General features: G+C 46.9%; 1 protein-coding gene across 3 annotated transcripts in view; it reads right to left on the reverse strand.

Annotated features, from left to right (window-relative positions):
- Window positions 1–11,901, reverse strand: part of LOC146075779 (uncharacterized) — a 63,087-nt gene extending 51,186 nt beyond the window's left edge. Inside the window, exons 1-2 of one of the 3 annotated variants that reach the window (XR_014473631.1) lie at window positions 11,602–11,899; window positions 8,192–8,292 (exon numbers count right to left, since the gene is read on the reverse strand). The gene's annotated coding sequence lies outside the window, so the exon portion shown is untranslated. Of the gene's footprint in view, window positions 1–8,191; window positions 8,293–11,601 lie in introns of all 3 variants that reach the window. The other 2 variants (XM_083185366.1, XM_083185367.1) reach the window with 2 other exon arrangements.
- Between the last annotated feature and the right edge of the window lie 43 nt (window positions 11,902–11,944).

An 11,944-nucleotide genomic window follows, 5' to 3' on the forward strand; every position in this document is an offset into this window, starting at 1 on the left:
GAGTCCGTCTCTGTGCTATAGGGTCAGGAGAGATAGAGTAATGGCACTTCTGCTGTTGGAGAAGCTGCGGGAGAACTGCCTTGTTATGCTGACATTGCAATGCAATCAGCCACGCAGTATCTCCAATGAGAGAGTGTCAGAAATTAGATGATGACAATTAAAGTGTCAGACAAGTGACAGTATAAATGTGAAAAGGATATTTTAAAGTAGCCCACATGGAACGGGTGCCACCTTCTGCTTTTAGAAAAGTCTTGCTCCTGCAGCGGACTTTGATAATGAGAGGGGATAGACACAGGTTCACAGTGTGGTGAAAAAAGTTAAAGACACCGCTCTTTACTTGTGCTGTTAGATAACTGCTGCCATGATGTTTTGACAACAGAGCATGGCAGCCTGTGTAAATCAGCAGGGAGAGAGCGGTGGAATACCTGTATAGGGACGGGTGCCTGACGTGGAGAGAGAGGAGGGTAATTCTCCGTGCTCAGTGTAGAGTCTCAATCACAGAATAATGCAGGCTCGGTGTAATACGTCCTCCGCTATATTTCAGGTCCTTGGTAGTGCGGCTGTTTGCCTGGCAGTCTAAGGTACACTGTCCCGCCGGCGCCGACGGGCAGTGTGGGGGATGACGCGCGTTTCGCCTTCCTACGGCTTGATCACATCAGGAGTCTGAGATTTGTTGCTCGTGACTCCGTGAAGTGTGCCAGTGCAGCCAGCCACCTTCCTTAACTGAAGTGCAGGGGTATATTTAAAAAAGTAAGTTTATTTTAAATAAAGATTTGTGTCCAAGAAAATAAAATATAGCAGACTGTCCACAGGGGCAGATTTATAAAGCCCAGTGAACTGAAAAGGTGGCTGGTAAATTTTCACCAGCCAATCAGCTACTAACTGCCAAGTTACAGGCTGGGTTTGAAATATGAGCGTTAGGAGCTGATGTCGGTGATAAAGTACCAGCCACATTATCACTACACCAAGCTTAATAAATCTCCAATTGTTTTGGTTGACCCTCTTTTCCACTGAAAGAGCTAGCTTGTTTACTGTGTTTCTGTGAAATAAATATTCAGAAACATTTAACCTACTGATGTGTCAAATAAATTTACCAGTAGCTGCGGCATTTCCCACCCTAGGCTTATACTCGAGTCAATAAGTTTTCCCAGTTTTTTGTGGTAAAATTAGGTGCCTCGGCTTATATTCGGGTCGACTTATACTCGAGTATATACTGTATTTTTATTCCTGTCTCCAGCCATTTCCTTCCATGTATAAGGTAGGTTTATTAATCTAGAAAGCTATAAGCAAAATGGGACACATCAAATAATGTAAGCAATTGATGTTTTATTGCTAATTATGAAGCAAGTATGTCGTATGTACAATGCCTGTTTGTTGTTAAATGCAATGTTTTTTTTTTTTCTTTTTTATATGAAAAATTACCAAATAAAGATTACAGCCGGGTTCCTGACGGCCGTCGGCTATTTTCCCTCGTGGGGGTCCACGACCCCCATTGAGGGAGAATAGAATAGGTGACTCCCGTAGTGTAGCGAGCCACCGTGCCCGCAGTGAGCCCACAAGGGGCTTAGTTGCCCTCGTTATGCTGTCTGGGTCCGGCCAGTCGGGATCCCAATGTCGGGCTAATGACTGTTGGGATCCCGACTGTCGGACCCCTGTACCACACCCATTCACCACAGCAGCTCCTCCTGCCCAGCTCCTTGTCTTGTAAATGAGGTGTAAATATTCCTAAAGCCACTTACTACAATGGGAAATGCTAATTACACCCTGGCAGGGTAACACCTGGTATTCTAATTAGATCACAGCAGCCTCCGCCTCCGGTTAGGTCACCAATGGGACCTTTTGTTTAGGTGTCACCTATTGTCTGGGCAGACCATTAAAACATTCCCTGTAAATAACAAAACATCATTGCATCATGATCTGAAAACAGAATGTGCTATGAAGACAAATATAAATTAAAAAAATTAAATAACCCCCCCCCCCCTGAGAGGTGACATGTAAGTGAGGGTATAATAACATGAGAACATAACTGGAGGGAAAATGGGACAACACTTCTGCCCCAGCAGGTATTCTAATTAATATACAAGATCCCCAATAACAAATCTCATGTCCAATAAGCCAAGCAGAGGTGCTGCCAGATGTAATATATGTAATCTAATAACTAAAAGACAGCAAATCATTGTCTCTCTACTGCTGCACTTCCAAAGACAAATGTATTTATTTATAACCTTTAAAATATTGTAGGCGGGTTTTAGGGGTGTCCACATAGACGACCACTGTTATTATTTAATATTTTTTAGTCCATTCCTACTGGTATCCTATTTATGTAAATCAAATTTGTACAGCGATATCAATCGATATCTTTGGAGGTGCTCCCAGGAATATTAGATATTGGTGCAAAAACAGAAGAGAAAAGTATTCCTACTTGGGGCACTCACTGGATGAATGTAACTATTATTATTTCAAAGGGTTAACTTACAGGGAATAATCACAGACTAAAAAGATATAAAATGTAACTTTTACTAGTGTTTTATTCAAGTTTCTGAAATCCAGCGAGTTTTAAACAGTATCTGAACAAAATCAAAAATTGTGAAAAAAGTATTAAGAAAAAGTGAAAAAAAAAGTAATTAAAATGTAATGCACAGTACGTGTGTTCTATAGAATCCCATTCGGTCCTAGGTAGCTTCTATAAGAAACTGTAATCAAAAATTTCCACTATGGCGTTCAGTGAATTTCTTAATGACACTGTAGCAAGGTGAGCTGGGCAATATTGAGGCAGTTGCATATAATTTATACCCCTTTTACACCAAGGCAAAACCCCGGGATTTTTCCTGGAGGACCCGGGTCAGCGTCGGTGTAAATGAGGAAGCTGAATAAAATGGTGGGTGGCAGTGTAAACGGGTATGCCGGGTCATCCGATCTGGCTCCCGTTTACAGCTATGGGGAAGCCCAACCACCAGAAGGCAGCGACCTGCATTCAGTATGGAGGTTGGGTGGGAAGCACACAGTCTCCTCTACTGTACTCTGCAGACAGCAGCAGAGCTGGGGAAGGAGAGGAATGGATGCCTGTGTGCGGCATCCATTCTCATCGCGGATGGAGGCTTGGGGGGTGCACAGAGGCTGGGGGCAGCCCAGCAGTTTACCTTGGTGCTGGGCTTGCCCCCAGTGTGGTCGGCACCGCACACCCAGTGGGGATGTATTCACTGGGCAATGCAACGGCTGTACTAGTGTTTGCACCGCTTGGCAGTGTTAGTACAGAGTGGTATTGTAGCTAAATAACTTTTTCCCTGCAATATAAATAATCTCTTGATTTAACCTTTGAGATTAAAAAGCAATGCTTTAAAATACCATCTATATCAGGAGATTAAATTATCTGCCAATGCCTCCAGATTGCCCATCTCACCTGGCTACAGTGTCATTTTGACATGTTAATATTAGGGATGTGGAGGTTAAGATTGGGGAAATCCAGACACCAATGAAAACCATCAATCTGAACCCGCTCTCCGAGCCTGTTCGGTATTCGCCCCAGACTCGGAACGAGGGTCTCTGGAGCTGGCAAGATCCTGCCAACGGTTATCGTGAGGTCAAGACCCTATGGGGATTTTGCAGCTGGGAGCCATCTTCACTCCAGTCTAAGAGAGTGAAGACAGCGTGTGTCCTGGCTGCCTGCCTGCATGCACGCCTGCTTGCCCGCCCACCAGCTGTCCCAGGCCAATACTAGTATACTAGTAATAGAGAGAGTAGTACTCTCTGCAGCTGTTGTGTTAGGCCAGCCCAGTGACAGGGCTCTATAGGCCAGCCCAGTGACAGGGCTCTATAGGCCAGCCCAGTCCAGTGGCAGTGACATTGAAGTCCATTGATACTGCTGTATAAGTACAGTAATACTGCCGTTAAAGTGCAATCCAGTGATATTGCTGCTTAAGTCCAGTGGTACTGAATTTAAAAGCCATTGGTACTTCTACAGTACAGCAGACAGCAGCAGAGGCTGTGTGCGACCCCCGCCCAACTTCCATACTGATTGCAGGATGCTGATGGCCGGATGTTGGGTTCCCCCATTGCTGTAATCGGGAGCCTACACATGGGGTGATTTCAGTGCATTTTCTAAAAGATTTAACAAGGGAGGTCATTCTGGTTATCATGCACCGTTGTGAAATTCGCAGTGGTGAGTGATGTTTTGAGACTGCACATAAAACATTTATGCGCATGTGCAGCCGCTTGCTGCGAGCGGTCATGGCAAATTGCTAGTTCGCCGTTCCGTTCACACCTCGCAGTGCTGGCGGCGAAGTGTCACACCCATGTGACAATGTAAATGTGCCCGTGATGTGGGTGATGGGCAGCTGATGTCAGCTACCCACCCACTTTGCGTACAGGTAGCCCACAGATCTAAGACACCAGAGAGATCTGCGAGCGCTTGCAAAATCATGGTCGTGACCATCGAATGATTTTGTCCCCATGCGGGAATATTTGCTGTGAGGGGGCGGGGGGATACTTGAGGCATTTAAATGACATGAAAAGTGCAAAGTACTGTTCCCAAATGGTCTTTTATCACTGTGGTGACAAGTAAAGATACCGTTACAATTCACTCACAACTGCTTGTGTAAGCCCTTTGTGGATATTTGGGGATCCCCTACATGTAATTTCAACTCATAAAAATCTGTGCCTGATTTTTTTTATATGTTATTTTAGATATTGACACGGAGAAGGGAACCACTACACCCACTTGGAGAGTGGCCCATACACTCGGGGCGACTTTGACCTTAAAGTCGCAAGTTTGAGCGGCTTTCAGCTCAAAGCCGCCCAGTGTGTATGGCCTGGCGGTGATCGCTGCTGCACGCTCCTGCATCATTGCCAGGAAAGCCGTTCATCTGCTGGTATTACCAGCAGATATGCAGCATTGAGGACAGCTTTGCATAGCACTGTGCTACGCAAAGCCGTCCTCCCCCCGCTGACAGCGCTGAGCAGGGGGAAAGCCGCTCAATGTGTATGCAATGAGCGTCTTTCCCCCCCGTGTGGTGAAAGCGTTCTTTGCTGTCCATACACGCTGGGAAAAGTTGCCTAGTGTGTAGTGTTCACTCTAGGAGTGACACCGGGCAAGGCGCTGGGGGGCGGACCGGGCACACCGACGTCACAGCTGGGGGCGTGCCCGGGCCGCCGACGTCATGAAAGGGGCGTGCCCGGGCCACCATTGTCATCAAAGGGGGAAGGCCCGGCCCCTCCGAATCCACTGTGCTGCCGGGGAAGCGCCAGGCATCGCCGTCAACGGCGACGATGGGCTTCCCCGTGAGGCTGTTTTAGCGGGGCGCTGCGAGACGGGCAGGGCGCATTTTGGCCTTTAAAAATCAGGCAGGGCGCAGCACCCCGCTAAAACAGCCTAGCGGGAACACTAAGTGTGTATGGACCTTTATTCATATAGGAGATCAAGGGACAAAAGTTTGAAAGGACTTTGTCCAATACATATGGTCTCTTTGTGAGATAAATGTTGGCGCAGTTATTTCTATTTTTTTCTTTGCATATACATTTGGTAAGTTGTGATAGTCACTTATATCTGTATACGTTTGCTGCCTCATTATGGGGCAGATTTATTAAGCTTGGAGAAGAGAGAAACTGGAGATAAAGCTGAGAAAAGGTAAAAGGAAATAAAGCACCAGCCAATCAGCTCCCAACTGTCTTATTCAAACACAGCTGATTGGCTGGCGCTTTATCTCCTTTTACGTTTTCTCCGCTTTCTCTCTTCTCCAAGCTTAATAAATCTGCCCCTATATGTGAAGTGCCGGTGGATCTATAATATATTTGTTTTACTTCGGATATACATAGCTGCTTATTCAATTTAAAATAGTTTTGAGATAGAAGGTTCTTAATTCTTTTTTTTTAATCATCTTAGTCTCATTAGTAAGGATGCAGATAAGGTTCTATCCAGTTTTAAAATATGGACATTCTAAAAGATACATTTATTTCTTTAGACGTATAATTTGTGGAAATGAGAAGAGACTCTTAATTTAACTTGGTTTACATCTGATTTTAAAGGAGTTAATAGAGTTCCTCTGTCTCAGTAGAAGGCTTCATTGAATTCCTCATTCATTATTCTATTATGATAACCTTGTGTCCTGTATGCGTCATTTTATTCCTGTGCCTGTCAAAGTAATTGAGTATCTTCAGTATAATTGCACCTAAAGCCGTGTACACATGGGGCGATTATTCGAAGCAATTTTGCTTAGAATGAATCGCCCAGTGTGTACACAGCGGGCGATAGTGGCCACGCAGCAACGCTATCGCCTGGCCAAATAGACACTGCGGGCAAGAGTATTTTGTCTAGACCTTCAGTTTCTATTTGGCTGCTGGTGGGGATGGCCACGGACTTATCTCCGGCAGAAACTGGCCAATTTTGACGAAGCAAAATCGTTTAGTCAAACATCACCCAACCTGCAGCCCATGTGTATAAGTCTTAAACATTGCCCATAAGCGATATTTGCTAACCAAGGTCAATGACAACTTGAGTTGTTACGAAACCATTACATCCTTCCTGTTTTTCAATGGTCGTAGTTAGGATTTTGTCTTTTCTTATTTGGAAGGTAATATCTCAGAAAGGAATAGGAGTAAGGTGACCAGTGCTTGTGAAATGTAAACCAAAAGAAATAAGATATGCAAGAAAAAGTGCTAATAATGTCTAGTTAGCAACCCAAATAATGAAAGAAAAAATAAATAAATAAACAAAAACAAACTTGCAATAAAGCAGCTTGGGTGCCCTTAAAGCAGGGCAGGGGATCCTCAGGCCCGCGGGCCGGATACGGCCTCCGTAGCCGGTCTGAGTGGCCCTCCCACCCGCCCGGTGGCTTTGCCGGGAGTCAAGTACAGGGGAAATCTCGTGAGAGGTCGGTAGTTCTCATGAGATTCCTCATAAGCAGCAGCAGCCGGAGACTGTCAGTCCTATTCAGCGGCAGCCGCCAGAGCGTGGCACGGCTGCAGCAGGACAATTTGTAAGATACATTTTTACATATGGCCCCCGAAGGATTTTTTTCCCCATAGAAATGGCCCTTGCCACACAAAAGGTTCCCCACCCCTGCCTTAAAGAAACCGCTACACAAATTTGCACCCCTTGCAGCAAACTTTTGTGCCCATGGCTGTCCCATGTTAAGATCGCAGCTTACTGAGCACCAGAGACACCGCCCCACCGAATACGTTCCCCCCCCTCACTACCATGCAAGGAGATGTGTAACTAGGACACATCCCCTCACATGCCTCCATTGGAAGACCATCAAATGATTTCCCCAGGCTTTGCAAATAAAAGTCATTGAGAACTGACTTATTTGTGAGTGCCTGGACAAAGACATGGTAAGTGGCTGACGTCCTGTGGCACACATCGGCCCACCCGTGTATCCATAGGAATGCCCAGCGTTTTCATAGGGATAAGCATAAAATGCTGGGCGTATCCATAGGCGACCACCCCAGGCCCACCCTGTCCCTTGAAAAGCCTTTCGCAAAGGGGAACATCACATGCACATAATAGACCACGTGCATGCACAGTGCCACAAAGGGGACGGGGACGGACTCTTAGAAATGCAAGCAAACTAGAATGACCCCCTATGTGACCAAGGGGAAATTATGAGAATGAATACATTCTAAATAATCCAGAAAAAGTCCCCCATGTATTTATACTGGACCAGCATCAGAGTGTAAAACGTATCCTAGAGCGGTCACTCCATCCTCATGGGGAGTATTAGTATAAAGTGACTCCACGTTACACATTAATAGAACATGACTTTCCTTTCAGTACATACTTAAATGTGATGTGTCTCTGATGAGGCAGGAGGAGGAAAAGAAACACTGAGAAATTAGTGGTAAGGAACCCTACACCAGAAATGATAGAGTGGACAGTTATGGTGCGTACACACGGGGGCGATTTCAGCACATATCACCGAGCGACCATATTGCCAGTGATTTGTTTGTGCTGTCGGTGATAAATCTCCAGGTACGCGCTCCCGTGTGCAGCTCCTGCAATCAGCTGTTTCCCTGCCTCTTCCCCCCCGGCAGAGTCTCCTGTTAATCAGCGACCGTCTCTGGTCGCTGATGAACAGGAGACACTGAGCAATATATCTCCCCAGTGTGTGCGCACCTTTAGGGACTTGTGAATTTGAAAATAAGTGAGAATAACAGGCTGTGCATTATACCCAATAACAAACTTTGTCCTTGTACTTACCCTTAAGTAGAGCCTCATCCAGTAAAACCTTACATTCAGATATGTAGACGTTGGGTTAGGGGGAACTGTCTGTAGACTTCAGAACAGGTAAATTCTTTATTCTGAATAATGGTAGGGTAAAAATATTATTCTTAGTAAATCTATTGGATTGTTGTGTATTTTTATCTCATTACCTAAAGCAGGGCTCGACAAATTTCTTTAAAATCTAGGAGCCAGATAAACTAATAATAGAGACAGTGCAAAAATGTACACGCGCCATATTGGCCAATACATATACCACACGCCGTAATGTCCATTACACATTATGCCACACACTGTAAGGCCTATTACATATACCATATGCTGTAATGACATATTATGCCACATAAGTTCTGCTTACCTACATACTCGTTGCTAAGGGTTTCATGCTTGAAAGGGGTTAATATGCTCATTGGCAATGAGGTTAACATGCTCTGCTAGAGGTAAATGCTTGTTGCTATGGGGTTACCATGGACTGCCAGGGGTAAATGTTCATTGCCATGGGGATTTTTTGGGAGGTGCGATGCCATGCGATCAGATGGCCTGGGGACATGAGCAGTGAATAAATTAACTAAAAAAAAACAAAAACGCATCGCATGGGCCTACAATGCGCCCATGCGATGTGAATTTTTTACGCAGAATAGCCCTCTACACATTATGCGTAGTGGGCGCCGTGATAATACACAAGTCCCCATTAGCGTGCCCCCCACATACCTATGTGCGGCAGGGTCTGGGCAGCAGAGCCTGGGAGCTTGCAGCGCTGCAATATTTGCCAGGCGGCGGGGTAGCGCTGCTGATTTTGAAAAGACTGGCGGGACGCTGATTGGCTGAAAGAATTCAGCCAATCAGCGTTCGGCCAGCACCTGGCAAAAAGAGCTGCGCTACAAGCCTCCAGCCACTGCAGCCCGGACCCTGCCACCCTCCCACCCACCACGGCATTACCCCGGGGCAGTGCCATCTTCCCCATTGGGGTGGGCCCCTAGAATCCTTGGGCCCCTCTGCATTGGGGTGGGCCCCTAGAATCCTTGGGCCCCTCTGCAACTGCTTAAGGGCAGTTGGGAAACACAGAAGGGTAATTACAGTCTGGCAGGGAATAATGTGCTACCTCCCCAACAGCACACACCTTGACTTCCAGTGCCTGCCTCTGCCCCAGTGCGGCGACAACCCGACCTCAGCGATCAGGTTGTGGCCACTTAGGGCTAATTCACACGCTCCGGCTCCTGCCGGGCAGTGAAACCCTGCATGGGCAGGAAGCCGCGCCGCACACAGAAGTAATAATGGACATAAATGTGACCATTCACATGGGAGGGCCACGGCTCGACCCCACCACTGGAAGGGACGGCTGCTGGGCTGTGGCCATCCCCACCATTGTAAACTGCTGTGGGCGGCACGGCTTCCTGCCTGTGCTGGGTTTCGCCACCCGGCAGGAGCCGGAGCGTGTGAAATAGCCCTTAGTGTTCATTCTAGCACCCGCTATCTTTAAAAACCCATGCAGTGCCTCTTCCCTGCCTGGGGAGTCGCTTTCTGCTGTGGTGTTTCTAGCACAGTTCTGGTTTGCATATCAGTGCTAAAATACATTCCACACTGTGCTAGAAGCACTACAGCAGACAGTGACACTCCAGGCAGGGAAGAGGAACTGCATGGGTTTTTAAAGATAGTGGGTGCTAGAATGAACACTAGCCACTGACACAGTAAGCCCAGGAAGTCGGTACATCATCGCGACCTGGGACTCACCGCAATGCCCACCATGTAGTCTCCCCTGCCGTGCTAACATGCCGTTCTCAGCAGTGGACTTCAGTGGGATGTCAGCACAGGGAGTGCGGGTTGCAGATGAAAGAGCTGGCACGCCGCTGAACTCATCTGCTGAGAACGGCATGTCAGCTCTTCCAGCAACCCTCCACCGAGCAGAGTTGTTCAGCAGTGAGCCAGAGTGGTGGGGGAAGTTAAAAGAGTGACATGTCAACACGGAAGGGTGCAGGGCTCATTTAGAAGTTCAAAAAAATGGGCAGGGCATGGCACCCTGCAAAAGAAGCTTAGCAGTTATCAGCAAACAGGAGTACCGATAACTCATCAGGGTATTCAATGCTTCCTCAGCCTGTTCCCTGAGGCAAGGTGGCAGGAGTGAAGGGTAGATATATTAAGCTCGGTGAAGTGATAAAGTGTCTGGTTTTTATCACCAGCCAATCAGCTCCTACCTGTCATTTTTCAAACCAAGCCTGTAACTTCACAGTTAGGAGCTGATTGGTCAGTGATAAAAGCCAAACAATTTATCACTTCACAAAGCTTAATAAATCTGTCCCTGAGCGTTGCTTAAAAATGGCGAACCTTACCATGTAAGGGGATCCGGGGTATGGGTAAAAACCGGACCAGGACAAAACCCCCTGACCGCCGGACCAGACATCAAACTCTGCATTTTGGAGCTTGTAGCGTCCGGTCCGGGGGGTGTCCTGTCCGGGGGTCTGCCTGTGACACCTGTCACCAGGTAGAGGAGGAGGGGTAGAATAAAGTCTCCCTGTATGGTCCGGGCATGTAGCAAAAACCGGACGGTCCGGACCACAGGGGGATGCTGTAATCTCCCCTTCCCCATGTCCCTGATGATAGCTATCACAGGGACCCCCCTGGACAAGACACCCCCCAACAGGACACCCCCCCGGACCGGACCCTATAAGCTCCGGACTCCAGATTTTGATGTCCTGTCCGGCGGTCCGGAGTCTAGTCCGGTCCGGTTTTTACATAGTCCCAGGGGATCCGGCCCCAACATTGAATACGGTGAGGGGAAGTCACGGCGAGGATGGCTTATTTTCAGCAAGAAAAAGCCATCCTCGCCGTACAAACCCCCTTGCCAGCAGCATTGAACGCGGCTAACTTAACTAGTGATTATTCATTTTTGACACCACAAAGTGCATGAACTCCCACCAGCTACATAAAGTCCCATCTCCATCTTTTTAAAATGTACACAGAGGGAATTATTGGGGCAGAGATTGAAAGCCTTTTATTGGTGTGCTTTCCTTTTCTTCATAATATGGTCCTGATACAAAAGGTGCATCAAAACAACACTCAATTAGTATGTACCCATAGTTATTATTTGCTAATATACAAAAACAATTCAGAAGACCCACATAAGCGCTTGTGTAGTGCACCCCTCAGGTAAGTTTGTTGGTCCAGAGGATTACCTTGTGCGCCTTGGTTATAGATTTATTCTGTCTTTGTAGAGAGATAATGAAGAAACTATTTGCAGGAGAATTCTATTTTAAAAAAATACTGACACCCACTATTCCATGTTCATGAATAACAGCATGCAATTCAACAACGCCACAATTCGAGACCATTGGATAAATCATACATCAATGACATGTACAATAAACATACAATTATAGAAATATACCACTCACCACACAGTGCACCAGGAGGGTATATGGGCTGTTGCTGCACTTGTCCCGAATCCCGGGCACAGGGATCCGGCAACAGGAGGAAGGAAGGACGGAGAGAGAAGCATGTGGTTGGCAGGAGGGTGGGGTGGCTATCGACCATCGATGATTCAAAACCATCGATGGTTCATGGCCGATCATGTCAAATACTTTGGCATCGATAGGGGAGAACCAGATGGTTTCCCTCCATCGATGGAGCAGTAAAACGATGTTTTCTTTTTTTTCTTTTCTTAAGTGCCGGGACACGGTGCATAGCTCCGCCCCCCCGACACCCGCAAAGCCTCGCCCCCGTGTTTTGATTGGACCA

Source organism: Crinia signifera, chromosome 4 (genome assembly GCF_055691185.1).
Source record: "Crinia signifera chromosome 4, ASM5569118v1, whole genome shotgun sequence".
Taxonomy (NCBI): domain Eukaryota; kingdom Metazoa; phylum Chordata; class Amphibia; order Anura; family Myobatrachidae; genus Crinia; species Crinia signifera.